Source organism: Temnothorax nylanderi, unplaced genomic scaffold (assembly GCF_030848795.1).
Source record: "Temnothorax nylanderi isolate EJ_2023f unplaced genomic scaffold, tnyl_v1.0 TNYL_tig0412_pilon, whole genome shotgun sequence".
Lineage (NCBI taxonomy): Eukaryota > Metazoa > Arthropoda > Insecta > Hymenoptera > Formicidae > Temnothorax > Temnothorax nylanderi.
Genome location: NW_027249474.1, coordinates 49216 through 64960, shown reverse-complemented (window position 1 = coordinate 64960; position 15745 = coordinate 49216). Strand labels below are relative to the sequence as shown.

Genomic DNA, 15745 nt, shown 5'->3' with positions numbered 1-15745 from the left:
TTTTAAAGCTTGAAATCTCTACTTTTGAAAGTTTTTATCGTGGATTGAATAAGAAATGAGCATTTTGACTTTGATTGCTCATAACTTCCTTAAAAATCATCGTATTGCAATTCAAAAAACAGATTCTTAAAGCTGAAACTTTGCTTTATTGAACGGTATAATTGCCAAATTTTTTAAAATAACAAATAGACATGATACAAATGGATGAAAATAATGTAAATTATTTTTAAATGCAGAGTACTTAAAAGTACAAAAAAACATAAAGAATAAATTTGTTTTATTTGTATCATGTCTACATGTTATTTAAAAAAATCTATTTTCTTAGAAATAATAGTCTGTAACACCTTTAGCTTTACAATCTGTACATACTGTTTGTAAGATATATTCTTTATAAGACTAGTTAGAAGAGGATGCGTAACACTACAAAATGCATGATATCAGTACAAAATTACCTTTTTCAAAAAAGGTAAAAAAAGGGCGCCAAGTACACGCGTGGTTGTTACCTCGGAAAAAAACCAAGTGGTAGTATCATTAATTTTATCTCACAAAATTGTCTCACAAAAATTGTCTCACAAAATTGTCTGACAAAAATTGTCTCACAAAATTATTAAATTACAAAATTGTTACTTTATTCAATCCAAGTGATATCTATCTTAACAAAATTATTAAAAACAGAAGTCGTTTTTGTTCGACCCAACTGGCCTAATAATTATTGTAATATATTTAAACTCACAACGTTTCGAAAAATTATCTCACAAAATTGTCTCACAAAAATTGTCTCACAAAATTATTAAATTACAAAATTGTTACTTTATTCAATCCAAGTGATATCTATCTCGAAAAAACCTAAATAACAAGTGGTATCTATTTAAAAAAAAATATGTGAAATCTTTTAATACTGCGCCAATTACAAAGAGAGAATATATATATATATATATATATATATATATATATATACCTTATGACAAAATTATTATTATATCACGAAATTGCGTTACCAAACTCAATCCAAGTGATATATATATTTCAAAAAAATATATAAAATCTTTAAATTACGCCAACTACAAAGAGAATGTATATATTGCTTTGAAAAATAATTGTAGTGCAACTACTCTTAAAAAATAAAACAAAATTGTGTTACCTAACTCAACCCAAGTGGTATGTATCTTTGTATTCCTGAGGATCTTTCTATCAACCCAAGTGGTAGTAGTTTTAATTCTCCTTGATAAAATTATAATATTACAAAGAATCATTTAATCATTTTAATCACAAAGAATTAAAGAGGTAACATTATAAAATAAAAATTTTTAATTAAAATAAAATAAAAAAATTTTTCTTGTAAAAAACTTGGCGCTGCTTTTTTAAAGTCTATCCAGACAAATTTGCATCGCGCATAAACATAAGCGTAAGAAATTGATTGGTTCAGATATATGTGCAAAAGGAAATAGACCAATCTATCTCTTTATGCATATGCTTATGCACCTATGCAAGTTTGTCTGGTTTAACCTTAAAAAAGCAGCGCCAAGTTTTTTACAAGAAAAATTTTTTTATTTTATTTTAATTAAATATTTTTATTTTATAATGTTACCTCTTTAATTCTTTGTGATTAAAATGATTAAATGATTCTTTGTAATATTATAATTATGCATATGCTTATGCACCTATGCAAGTTTGTCTGGTTTAACCTTAAAAAAGCAGCGCCAAGTTTTTTACAAGAAAAATTTTTTTATTTTATTTTAATTAAATATTTTTATTTTATAATGTTACCTCTTTAATTCTTTGTGATTAAAATGATTAAATGATTCTTTGTAATATTATCAAGAGACACGGTAGTGTCTCGTGCCAAGTACACGCGGAGCGAGACCGACCGTGACTCTTTTACGCGACGCGACGGGTTGCGAGTACCCAAGATGTTGAGATCTCGATAACGAGTAAACGGATCAAGTTCTAAGTAGGCTTGATCGATAGCTTGGGGTCGACTTTGGGGGGGTATCTCCTATAATATTTTCCGCTACGTGCCCTACGAGCGGAGATATTGTGACGCAAAGTCCAAATATGAAAATTTTTTATTAAGATACGTCTACGTCAACGCTCTCAATTCATTATAACATACATGTAACAAACAGATAACAGAGAAATGTCGCTTTCACTTTTTCGACACTGGCGGCGCAGGTATCGCCAGTTTCGATATTGCGCGCGTATTTCGATCGATCTAGTAGGTAAATTAAATTAGGTCGATAGACTTATCGGTCAGGAGGAAGATTTCTATTTAGGTAAATTAGGTATATATATATAATACATATTGAGTCAATTGCTTCATGTTTATCTGGAGAGATTTCGTATCCTTACATCGTATTACCACCGCTGCCGGAAAAGAAGGAACCCTACGCTTGGCAGAAAGTGCCGCTAGGGAATTTTTAAGTCGATTCTTATAAATCAAGCTTGAATTCGATGTCTAGGTATCCTAGGTTGCCGATGACGAGGTCCAGATAGTGCGCTTCATAGTTTTCGGTGTCCAGGTGTAATAATACGTTGAATTCGATGTCTACGTGTCCCAGGTTGCCGATGACGAGGTCCACATAGTGCGCTCCGTAGTATTCGGTGTTTACGTGTATTAATACTTTGAATTTGATGTCCACGTGTCCCAGGTTGCCGATTGCGGGATCCAGATAGTGCGTTTCATAGTTTTCGGTGTCCAGGTGTAATCGTACGTTGAATTCGATGTCTAGGTGTTCCAGGTTGCCGATGACGAGGTCCACATAGTGCGCTCCGTAGTTTTCGGTGTCTACGTGTATTAATACCTTGAATTCGATGTCCACGTGTCCCAGGTTGCCGATGACGGGATCCAGATAGTGCGCTTCATAGTTTTCGGTGTCCAGGTGTAATCGTACGTTGAATTCGATGTCTAGGTGTCCCAGGTTGCCGATGACGAGGTCCACATAGTGCGCTTCGTAGTTTTCGGTGTCCAGGTGTAATAATACGTTGAATGCGATGTCTAGGTGTCCCAGGTTGCCGATGACGATGTCTAGATAGTGAGCTCCGTAGTTTTCGGTGTCTACGTGTATTAATACCTTGAATTCGATGTCTAGGTGTCCCAGGTTGCCGATGACGAGGTCCACATAGTGCGCTCCGTAGTTTTCGGTGTCTACGTGTATTAATACCTTGAAATTGATGTCTAGGTGTCCCAGGTTGCTGATGACGAGGTCCAGATAGCGCGCTCCGTAGTTTTCGGTGTCTAGGTGTAATAATACCTCGAATTCGATGTCTACGTGTCCCAGGTTGCCGATGACGAGGTTCACATAGTGCGCTTTGTAGTTTTTGGTGTCTAGGTGTATTAATAACTTTAAATCTGAATGTAGGACACGTAGATATCGAATTCAAGGTATTAATACACGTAGACACCGAAAACTACGGAGCGCACTATGTGGACCTCGTCATCGGCAACGTGGGACACCTAGACATCGAATTCAACGTATTATTACACCTGGACACCGAAAACTATGGAGCGCACTATCTGGAACCCGTCATCGGCAACCTGGAACACGTGGACATCGAATTCAAGGTATTAATACACCTGGACACCGAAAACTGGAGCGCACTATGTGGACCTCGTTATCGGCAACCTGGGACACCTAGACATCAAATTCAAGCTTGATTCATAAGAATCGACTTAAAAATTCTCTAGCGGCAGAATTAAAATTATGTCATGACATAATAAAAATCCGCTGAATTAAAATTATGTCTAGACATAATAAAAATTGGACGAATAATAGTAACCTTTCGAAAGTAGAGGTTTTAAGCTTGAAATTTAAATTTTATTCATTTTTAACAAAGTTACCGCTGCTCGAGTTTTGCCTATTTTTCAAGATAAATTTAGTGTTCCTTCAATTTTTGTGAGAAATGTATAATTTACTTTTACTTAAATATTATTAATTTTTATGTATTTGTTGTTATTGCTAATTTTGTGAATAATTAAAAAATAAAAAATAAAAATGTTTTGCAGATCCTTGCTTAACACTACAAAATAGGTGATATCAGTACAAAATTACCTTTTTCAAAAAAGGTAAAAAAAAGTGCCAAGTACACGCAATGTATTTTGTAAATTCAATCGAAAAATTATCTCACAAAATTGTCTCACAAAAATTGTCTCACAAAATTGTCTCACAAAAATTGTCTCACAAAATTATTAAATTACAAAATTGTTATTTTATTCAATCCAAGTGATATCTACCTCGAAAAAACCTAAATAACAAGTGGTATCTATTTAAAAAAAAATACGTGAAATTATTTAATACTGCGCCAATTACAAAGAGAGAATATATATATATACCTTAACAAAATTATTTTTATATCACGAAATTGCGTTACCAAACTCAATCCAAGTGATATATACCTTAACAAAATTATATCACAAAATTGTTTTACCTAACTCAACCTAAGTGATATGTTATTTCAAAAAAATATATGAAATCTTTAAATTACGCCAACTACAAAGAGAATATATATATTGCTTTGAAAAATAATTGTAGTGCAACTACTCTTAAAAAATAAAACAAAATTGTGTTACCTAACTCAACCCAAGTGGTATGTATCTTTGTATTCCTGAGGATCTTTCTATCAACCCAAGTGGTAGTAGTTTTAATTCTCCTTGATAAAATTATAATATTACAAAGAATCATTTAATCATTTTAATCACAAAGAATTAAAGAGGTAACATTATAAAATAAAAATATTTAATTAAAATAAAATAAATAAATTTTTCTTGTAAAAAACTTGGCGCTGCTTTTTTAAGATTAATCTAGACAAACTTGCATAGGTGCATAAGCATATGCATAAAGAGATGGATTGGTCTATTTCCTTTTGCACATATATATGAACCAATCAATTTCTTACGCTTATGTTTATGCGCGATGCAAATTTGTCTGGATAGACTTTAAAAAAGCAGCGCCAAGTTTTTTACAAGAAAAATTTATTTATTTTATTTTAATTAAATATTTTTATTTTATAATGTTACCTCTTTAATTCTTTGTGATTAAAATGATTAAATGATTCTTTGTAATATTATAATTTTATCAAGGAGAATTAAAACTACTACCACTTGGGTTGATAGAAAGATCCTCAGGAATACAAAGATACATACCACTTGGGTTGAGTTAGGTAACACAATTTTGTTTTATTTTTTAAGAGTAGTTGCACTACAATTATTTTTCAAAGCAATATATATATTCTCTTTGTAGTTGGCGTAATTTAAAGATTTCATATATTTTTTTGAAATAACATATCACTTAGGTTGAGTTACGGTAAAACAATTTTGTGATATAATTTTGTTAAGGTATATATCACTTGGATTGAGTTTGGTAACGCAATTTCGTGATATAAAAATAATTTTGTTAAGGTATATATATATATTCTCTCTTTGTAATTGGCGCAGTATTAAATAATTTCACGTATTTTTTTTTAAATAGATACCACTTGTTATTTAGGTTTTTTCGAGGTAGATATCACTTGGATTGAATAAAATAACAATTTTGTAATTTAATAATTTTGTGAGACAATTTTTGTGAGACAATTTTGTGAGACAATTTTTGTGAGACAATTTTGTGAGATAATTTTTCGATTGAATTTACAAAATACATTGCGTGTACTTGGCACTTTTTTTTACCTTTTTTGAAAAAGGTAATTTTGTACTGATAATTTTATCAAGGAGAATTAAAACTACTACCACTTGGGTTGATAGAAAGATCCTCAGGAATACAAAGATACATACCACTTGGGTTGAGTTAGGTAACACAATTTTGTTTTATTTTTTAAGAGTAGTTGCACTACAATTATTTTTCAAAGCAATATATACATTCTCTTTGTAGTTGGCGTAATTTAAAGATTTTATATATTTTTTTGAAATATATATATCACTTGGATTGAGTTTGGTAACGCAATTTCGTGATATAATAATAATTTTGTCATAAGGTATATATATATATATATATATATATATATATATATTCTCTCTTTGTAATTGGCGCAGTATTAAAAGATTTCACATATTTTTTTTTAAATAGATACCACTTGTTATTTAGGTTTTTTCGAGATAGATATCACTTGGATTGAATAAAGTAACAATTTTGTAATTTAATAATTTTGTGAGACAATTTTTGTGAGACAATTTTGTGAGATAATTTTTCGAAACGTTGTGAGTTTAAATATATTACAATAATTATTAGGCCAGTTGGGTCGAACAAAAACGACTTCTGTTTTTAATAATTTTGTTAAGATAGATATCACTTGGATTGAATAAAGTAACAATTTTGTAATTTAATAATTTTGTGAGACAATTTTTGTCAGACAATTTTGTGAGACAATTTTTGTGAGACAATTTTGTGAGATAAAATTAATGATACTACCACTTGGTTTTTTTCCGAGGTAACAACCACGCGTGTACTTGGCGCCCTTTTTTTACCTTTTTTGAAAAAGGTAATACGAGTGTACATGCATACACAGGGAAATATCAATTGTACTGCTTAAAAAAGCGATTACTCAATTTACTTTTTTTCTTTTAGTAAGTAACGGTTGTCTTTAAGAAAGAATATTTTCTTGATAATAGTCTTAAAATGTACAAATTTTAGAAAGAGTCTTTATCATGTACTCGAAAGAAGAATTTATACTCCTTCAAAGAACATAATAAAATTTTATCAAAGAAAAGTCAAAATAATAAATAAAGTAATATGAGGACCCTCGAGATTAAAATAGGAGAAGTCAAGGCTATGAGGGTCAGAGGAAGATCACAGTGCGTAATATCAGAAATAACTGATTTATTCGTCGTTTTGATACATTACATCGATCCGTACGTTTCGGCTCAGTTTTGAGCCATCTTCAGCGGCAGTTACAGAAATTAAGTTACACGTTCTCCGTACCGTATGGTGAGTTTACCGATTCAAATTATCAGAAACATAGATTAATTGATCCATATCTGTAAATTTGTTTAATTAATGTTGAGATATTAAAAAGATTCCTTAGGAAACTCACCATTCGGTCTGAATAACGTGGAATACAGAGCCATGTACATAATGAATACTCTCTGCGAGAAGACTTGACGATCTTATTGCAAAAATTGCAAAATGGTACATGACTTTTCGACTCAGTTTGGCTCGCTCTATCTAAATATGAAAAAAGTACCAAACATTGAGGAACACCCTGTATATTTAGCGATATAGGACATAATCGCATTCTAACGTGATTAATACTAATAAAGTGAAAAAATTTCACCACCACTCTCATCGTCTTTTATAATTAAAATATAATCATTGATATTCGATATACAATAAATAGTTTTAATACCTTTGATACAATAAATAATTTCTTTCTGTTGAAAAGATATAGAAAAGATAGAGATATCAATAAAATTCTCTTGTACCCTACTCCTTTATTAAATTTTTTTACATTATCACGCGTGTTATCACACATCTTTCCTTAAGAGGAAAATTGTACAATTTCCTACTGTACGTTTTCTTCCCATCGCATACCTACAGCAAATGATTATTGTATATTATACGCATGAAACTATTTATGTGAAATAAATTATAAGGACGAGGATCTCGACGTAATGAAGGAAATAAAGTATGTACGAAGATTATAACACATTCTATGACCTGTTCGCTGTTTTATTATTACACCCGCGACATCATTGTAATAAATATATACTCCCGAGGAGCAAACTTTTTATTGTATTTACATTTCATGATACGTTTCATGTACGATTTGCCACAGCCACGGAATTAAATCGTACATTTTATATGGATATAACAGTCTCAAGAAATAATTGTTAAAAGTATTTAGTCTCGAAGAAAAGGCACGCCACACTTACTTATTAAATATCCTCTAACTAATTGGATTATAGGTAGAAATATATATATTATCGTTCTCTTTTAAGAGCCCAGTCTAGTCAAAACAATCGCCTTTGTAAAAAAAAAAAAAAAACATAGCTAAATAAGGATATGAAAATGGATTTTAACTATTTACGAGATATATCAGGAGATAACTCGATATACGAATGTTTATACTAATCAACGATAGAAATTTGTTAACGGAAGTTTGAAACGATAATTGTCTAGATTGCGGCCTTATTGATAAAAAAAACTAATGTATAGATTAAGCTATAATAAATCGTTTTTCCATGCTCAATCTCGTCTTTTTATGCCATGTAAAGCGAATAGCGCATAACTTTCAATCATAAATAATCGATTGTTACACATAAAATGCTCGTTTTCCGTAAATTTCGTAAATCGATTAGTGTCGCTTTGAAATCACGAATATTATTATGAACTAACATAATATCGATGCATAAAACATGACAAAATGTACATTATATGCCACACATGGGTGATACATATCCCAACTCTTAATTCGTCACATACGAGAAATATTGTCTTTTATTAACGCGTTTCACTTAAAACATACTTGCTACGTTTATATTTGCGTTTCAATTCAATATTAAATTGCACAATATCTGTTGCAAAACTGGACTGTATCTAGGCAAATATGAACGAAAACACTATTGCTATTTAATCTCACAATCAGCTATAATTTTTGTTCAATCTTGATATAGACACTATCAATTTGATATTACGCACGTTAGCGTAATTCAATCGTAGTCTTGCATCGATTTTAACACTATTATAATGTTTAGTATAACATTATCGCTGCGGCTGTTTTCTCTTCAAGTGCAGGTATTGGTTCCAGACGATCATCCTTTTCTCTGCCTGAGCCCCAGCCGACTAATGCTATACTAATGAGATGTACAACACCGGCGCTAACCACAAGCCTAAATGGAAAAATATTCAGACGATAAGAATAAACTACTTATTCTAAATTTCAGAATATTGAATATAATTCAGTAATTAACTCAAGAATAATACAAATGAGAAACATGCTACGTAAAAGATAAATTTTAATTTTTAAAAGAAATTTCTTTCTAATTGCACAAAAATACAAATATTTGCGACAGTTATAATTAAACATTGATTCAGTTAGCTAATTCAAATAGCACATTTACTTATCTATACAAGTTGTTTTCTTTAATCAACGACTTATAATTACGATACAAAAATAAGAACATCGAAAAGTCTTACGAGTCTCAATAAATGCTTAATTTCAAATGGCAATTTTATCATATAAATATAAAGAGTATATCGTACCAAAATAATAATAAAATAATTGTGATGATTGATATTTCTTTTTGTGACTAACAGTTATATCGTTTATATTTCGTATCTTGAATTTCACTGGAATAAATCGTAATATTGTTGCAGTTTTTCTACAGTCTGATACTTAGTAGACACTTCAACTTTCGCGGGATTGCGTAAGGATGCACGTTGCAACTTCAGCACCTTCTTTGTCATCGTTACTGAAAATAGTAACGTCCTTCTTTCTCGTGGCATTACTCTGAGAATTTTATCAACCTCTACCTCGAAATCCATGTTCAAGATGCGGTCTGGCTCGTCCATCACCTTGCGAATAAAACGAGAGAGAGATTAGAATCAATGTAATGATTGTCAAAATAAATCCATATGCTTATATAATTACCAGAAACTTTAACTGTCGTAAATTGAAGCCTTTTGTATTCTCCAAGTGGTCGAATAATCTACCAGGTGTAGCGATGATAATATGAGGTTTCTTTTCGAGTATTATTCCTTATGCATGCATGTCCATCCCACCTACTAGCACTACAGATTTCACACCCATGCTGGAACCTAAAATAATTGTAATATGATATTATTATAAAATTTGAAGATTATATTTATCACATGGAATGATACATTGTTCTTTGTAGAAACGATTAACTCGTCTCAAATTTGGTTTCAACATTCATCCCATGTTATAGGTCTGTTTCTTATTGTTACACTAATATACACTCACATTAAAAATAATATATATTTAAAATTTGGGAAAAGTGAGGAAGAAAGTGTCAGCCCGATAAAAAAAACAGGCCTTATAATTCGGTTTACAAGCTGATTAAAAAGTCAAAATGGTTTTGAGTAAAAGAACATGAGGGTAAGCTTTAGAAGAATATGAGATCGTAACTCGTTTCGGGAACAATAAACATACATATTGTGTAATTTATTTTTATATTACATCAATAATCTTTCACGCAAATTATTACAGACAGCGTTACTAGCAACGTGCACAACTTCATTTGAGGTTATAATTGGGTACAACATTCATCGCACGATACTTTTATAATTGCAAATCGGAAACGTACCTCGAGTCCTCCTCCAGCTCTTCTGCGATCATCAACGAAGTCGGGATCGAACGTGTCAGTCGTCACTTTCTGCCAAAAGCGTAGAGAACCTTCTTTTCCGGCAGCGGTGGTAATACGATGTAGGGCAATGTAGGGATACGAAATCTCCAGATAAGCACGAAACAATTCAATTTTCAGTATATCGCCGGCACGATTACGGTGTTACTGCCGTTTCGCGTACGCGCGTTGTCGCACCTTACCTCGCGACAGCGTGCGGCTCGTGCAAACGTTAACGCGCGGCCGCAATCGCGCGGCAGAAACGCCTCGTGTGAACAGGCTCCTTGACTCCTTGATCTCAGTATCAGCTCTCTGCTGTCAATATATAAATGAATATAATAGGTTATTAACCTATGTAAACACTCACGTAAACGTAGTATAAACAGTAAAATAAGTAACAGTAATATATAGAATAAGATAATTATATAGGATAATTACATAAAACAATTACCTTGAATTAATCGTCGCGTCGCGTAAAGAGTCACGGTCGGTCTCGCTCCGCGCGTACTACCGTGTCTCTCGAGAATAGGTTCTTCTTCTTCTTCTTCCGTTTAATGGCACTTAAGTTCCGATCGGATAGTAACGGCCATTATTCCATTCTGTGATATGTCGACTCAGCACTTCTTCCTCTATGAATGGCCTTCAGGCAGTACTGCCCCAAAAACGGCCAGGACGAACCACTAGTCGTAAAAGCCGCAAGCGGCGTCGTAAAAAAACGTTATAGGCCTCGAAAGGCGCCGATACAATGCAGACAGTAACAGTCGCAATACTTTAAAAAAATTTTCCTTCGGAACACGTCCGAACACGACCGAACCCGATCGTCAACTTCCACTTCGAGAATAGGTTAACTGATGAACTGACTGATGACAGCGCGCTAAACGCACTGTCTGCACTGCACTGCACTGCGATACTAACGCCGTTAGCCGCCAGTGTCGAAAAAGTGAAAGTGACATTTCTCTGTTATATATATGTTATATTAAGATGAGACCGGTCGACGTAGAAGAAAGTATCTTAAAATAAAATTTTCACATTTGGACTTTGCGTCGCAATATCTCCGCTCGTAGGGCACGTAGCGGAATATTTATAACAGAAACCCCCCCCCCCTAATTCGACCCCAAGCTATCGATCAAGCCTACTTAGAACTTGATCCGTTCACTCGTTATCGAGATCTCAACATCTCGTATACTCGCAACCCGTCGCGTCGCGTAAAAGAGTCACGGTCGGTCTCGCTCCGCGTATACTTGGCGCGAGACACTGCCGTGTCTCTTGATAAAAATTACAGATAAGGATCATTTGGTCCACGTTAATTCGAGTCTGTAAGCTCGCCAGTTGACAAGGGGAACGTACGGCAAATCGCTTGTTAATGCTGAGGACGGCTCAAAAATGAGCCGAAACGTTTATTTTCAATGTACTCCAAGAAGACGAATAAACTGATTCCACGCACGAAGAACCGCGTTCGACCCTAATAGCCCCTTTTTCTCTATTATTGTAATTCCCGAGGGTCATTCTATGATTTTATTGATCACGCAGGCTGTAAGGTAATGCGTCAATACACTAGTTTTTTCAATTTTATTTCTACGATCTTTGGAATATACATCGTTACACTGATGAAACAATGGATCAAAGCGAGAAAGACTTATATTAAGAGCAGATTACGGATAAGATTCCTTAAATTTTGCTTGCACAACAACATTGTACCTCCACATTTACAGCGTTTTAGTAATTACACGCCGGTTTTCTCACATTGTCACCCGAAAAAGAAATTCAATGTTGCGGTCTCTAATTTTATTATTCGACTTATTAAAATCGAGCTTAACGATGCACATAGATCCGCCAATCATTTACAGAGACAGATTTTTCTTTTCACGAAACGTATCTCTCATAACATCCCTATATATATGTGTAACAGGTTTTTCAGAATGCAAGACATAGCTTTGAAATATTTTTCTCAACGTGAAAATAATAACCTTGACAAAAAGTTACAGTGGTTGCTTCGGAAACATAACTTGATGAAAATTAACAACACAAAACCGATACATTACGTTTATAAGATTGAGAACAATGCCCCGTCCACTTTGTCAGCAAGTGTTCATAACGCTGACTTAAGCTCTTTCAACGTTCACATTGACCCTTCGGAGTTTTCGATCACTCCTGAATCTTCCCTTACGCACATTAGGGAGAAATGGTTCATTAATTTAACCCCGTATTCAATACCGGATAAAGTTCAATGTTTGTTACAATTGGGGGATAATTTTTCTTTACCTACAAACAACAAGAAAAAGACGGTCATTGAATTTATTAAAAGTACGGAAGGCAACACGTGGGGCTTACACATAAATAAGATTCTGGCCATCAGGAACCGTTCCATTCCGATTATTAACAATCTTCTTTCCTTCGCTCCGAGATTTCCGTTTTACTCCGAAATTTCGAGTCTGGTTAAAGCCACAAAAGTGTTTATGAACGATAATCCTGATATTATTTTTACAAGAGCTGACAAAGGCAATAGCACGGTAGCATTGGAAAAAGAATCGTATAAACAAAGAACCACCGAGATGTTATCTGACACAACTACTTACATAAATATTAGTAAGGATCCAACTTTAATTCTCACTAGGAAAATAAGAGATACGATCCTGAGGTGGAAAAATCAAAAATATATTTCTGAATTGCAATATAAACAATTACTATGTACGGATGGTATTCTCCCACGGGCCTATGGATTACCAAAGATTCACAAAACAGGTCATCCTTTTAGAATCATAATTTCATCTATCGACAGTCCTACCTACGCTTTAGCTCTTTTCTTACACAAGATTATTTCGGATAGTGTTCCTATACCCGATAGTCACATAGATAATAGCTTTGAATTAGCCAAAAAATTAAATGGAACACATTTGGATAGAGATTACTTATTAATTTCTCTGGATGCCATCTCTCTTTTCACGAACATCCCGACTAACTTAGTGTTAGAAAGCATTACCAAGAGATGGTCACACATTTCGAAAAACTGCAACATCCCTAAGAATGATTTTATAAAAGCTGTCGAATTAATTCTGGATTCAACCTACTTTTGTTTTGATTCGAAAATTTATAAGCAGAAATTTGGTTCTCCAATGGGCTCGCCGTTTTCTCCCATAGCGGCCGATATTGTCATGCAGGACCTGGAAGACAGTGTGCTGCGACGACTTACTTTCATTATACCTTTTTACTTTAGATATGTAGATGACATAGCGATGGCGGTACCGTCTGACTCTCTTGACATTATTTTGCAATTATTTAATAATTACCACCCTAGACTTCAATTCACTATGGAAGTCGGGGGTGATAAACTTAACTTCTTAGATTTGACAATTATTAATAATGAGAACACTTTAGAATTTGACTGGTTCCACAAACCTACGTTTTCAGGGAGATATCTCAATTTTTTGTCGCAGCACCCTGTCTCGCAAAAAAGAGGTACGATTATGGGCATGGTAGATAGGGCATTTTTACTTTCTCATCCGAAATTCCATTGTAAGAACATCAAGTTCATAATAGACACTCTCTTGAAGAACGATTACCCATTGACATTTATCTTTAACACTATCAACACGAGAATTAAATCTTTACTCAACAAACGCACTTGCAGACAGGACGAACCTCTAAGCGAAGAGGAACGGCGTACGTGGTTCACTGTCCCATATGTTCAGGGCATTTCAACCTATCTTTCTTCAGCTTAAATAAACTTAACAAATTTATCAAGGTACAAAAAGACGTTCTCCCAACTCAATCTAATAAAAATGTGGTTTATAAAATATCCTGCAAAAATTGTGACGCTTCATATGTAGGCCAGACGAAGAGGCAATTAAAAACGCGAATTTCAGAGCATCGTAACCACATTCACAGAAATACCACGACACAATCTGTCATCACGGAACACAGATTAAATTTGGATCACGAATTTGATTGGGAGAACGTGGAAATCCTTGATAAAGAAAGATATTTATCCAGAAGATTAGTCTCTGAAATGACTCATATAAAATTACAGAGAAATAGTATTAATTTGCAGGATGACATCGAATTTTTACACCATGCATATATAGCCGTTTTAAATAAATTGTAAACTATGCCCATGAACGCTTCTCACTGGCTAACTGAACTCGGTGACGTGTCGAGTTCTGGCGTTGTCATTGGTACTTAGACCAGATATCATAACAATCCATTATCTCAGTGATCGGCAAGTGGGCACTGCTCTCGGGCGCCCAGCTGCCCGCGGGCAATAGCTCAGCGCGTTGGGCGTTAGGGAGTGGGCGGGGGGAGCGTCGCGCTGTTCAGAACAGCATCAAAGAATATTTTGAATATAATATCTTTGCATATAATATAATATCAAAGAATATAATATCTTTGTGTAATTAAATTAAAACTCTGAATGTAGTAAAATACACATATTTTATATCATGATAATATATATTATAAACAAAAATTACTTTATTATCGATGACAGCTAATTTTAAATCGTGCACAAGTTTAACTCGCTCCGATCCTTCTATCTTGTCATAAGTAGTTCCATGTTTTGTGTTATAATGTCTTTCGACATTATATTTTTTTGGAATTATACACATTTTACAGATCAAACATTGTGCTTGTTTATTAAGTTTGATTGTGAACCACTTCTCTTCCCATAAACTCTCATAACCTATACTTAAGGATCTTTTCGCACTTTGATTAGCCATTTAACAAATTAAATTAAATTACGAAATCGCAAACACAAACGTGACTGACAGTTCTAGACTAGACGGTTAGAGAAAATTTACTATCGCTACTGTCGCTTGGCTACAGTTTTTCTTTTATTCATTTATTCATTTATTTTATTCATTTATATCCGAAAGTACATCCAGAACAAAATGCGCTTCTGAGTTGTGCATGAAGTTGTCTGTAGACATGCAGTATGCACAACAGCCCGCGGGCGCCCGTGGGCACTCGCGGGCGCCCGTGCCCAATTTCAGCGTTTTGCCGATCACTGCATTATCTTATTGACACAACTATCTATGCTAAACGTTATCAATGGCGTGACTTGTGACACGCTCCTTCTTTTCAAATTTTTGTCATTTCATTGCTGCGTAACGTGTGGACGGGACGGATAAGTCCTTTCGCTACTTTTATTGTATACGGCTTCATGCCCCACGTTCACCTCGACCTTTTGGTGAGTCTATAAAGCTTTTTCGCTCTTATTGCATCTAACTTTTTTATAAAAATTACAGATAAGGATCATTTGGTCCACGTTAATTCGAGTCTGTAAGCTCGCCAGTTGACAAGGGGAACGTACGGCAAATCGCTTGTTAATGCTGAGGATGGCTCAAAAATGAGCCGAAACGTTTATTTTCAATGTACTCCAAGAAGACGAATAAATTGATTCCACGCACGAAGAACCGCGTTCGACCCTAATAGCCCCTTTTTTTCTATTATTTTATTTTC

General features: G+C 33.9%; 2 long non-coding RNA genes across 2 annotated transcripts; both read right to left on the bottom strand.

The window, feature by feature from the left end:
* Positions 1-7637: 7637 nt before the first annotated feature.
* LOC139782437 (uncharacterized) lies at positions 7638-9752 on the bottom strand. The gene is made up of 3 exons (XR_011720880.1): positions 9580-9752; positions 9192-9503; positions 7638-8818 (listed from the first exon to the last, which is right to left on the bottom strand). It is a non-coding gene; the product is annotated as an uncharacterized lncRNA (long non-coding RNA).
* A 227-nt stretch (positions 9753-9979) lies between these two features.
* LOC139782439 (uncharacterized) lies at positions 9980-10809 on the bottom strand. The gene is made up of 3 exons (XR_011720882.1): positions 10743-10809; positions 10495-10606; positions 9980-10399 (listed from the first exon to the last, which is right to left on the bottom strand). It is a non-coding gene; the product is annotated as an uncharacterized lncRNA (long non-coding RNA).
* Between the last annotated feature and the right edge of the window lie 4936 nt (positions 10810-15745).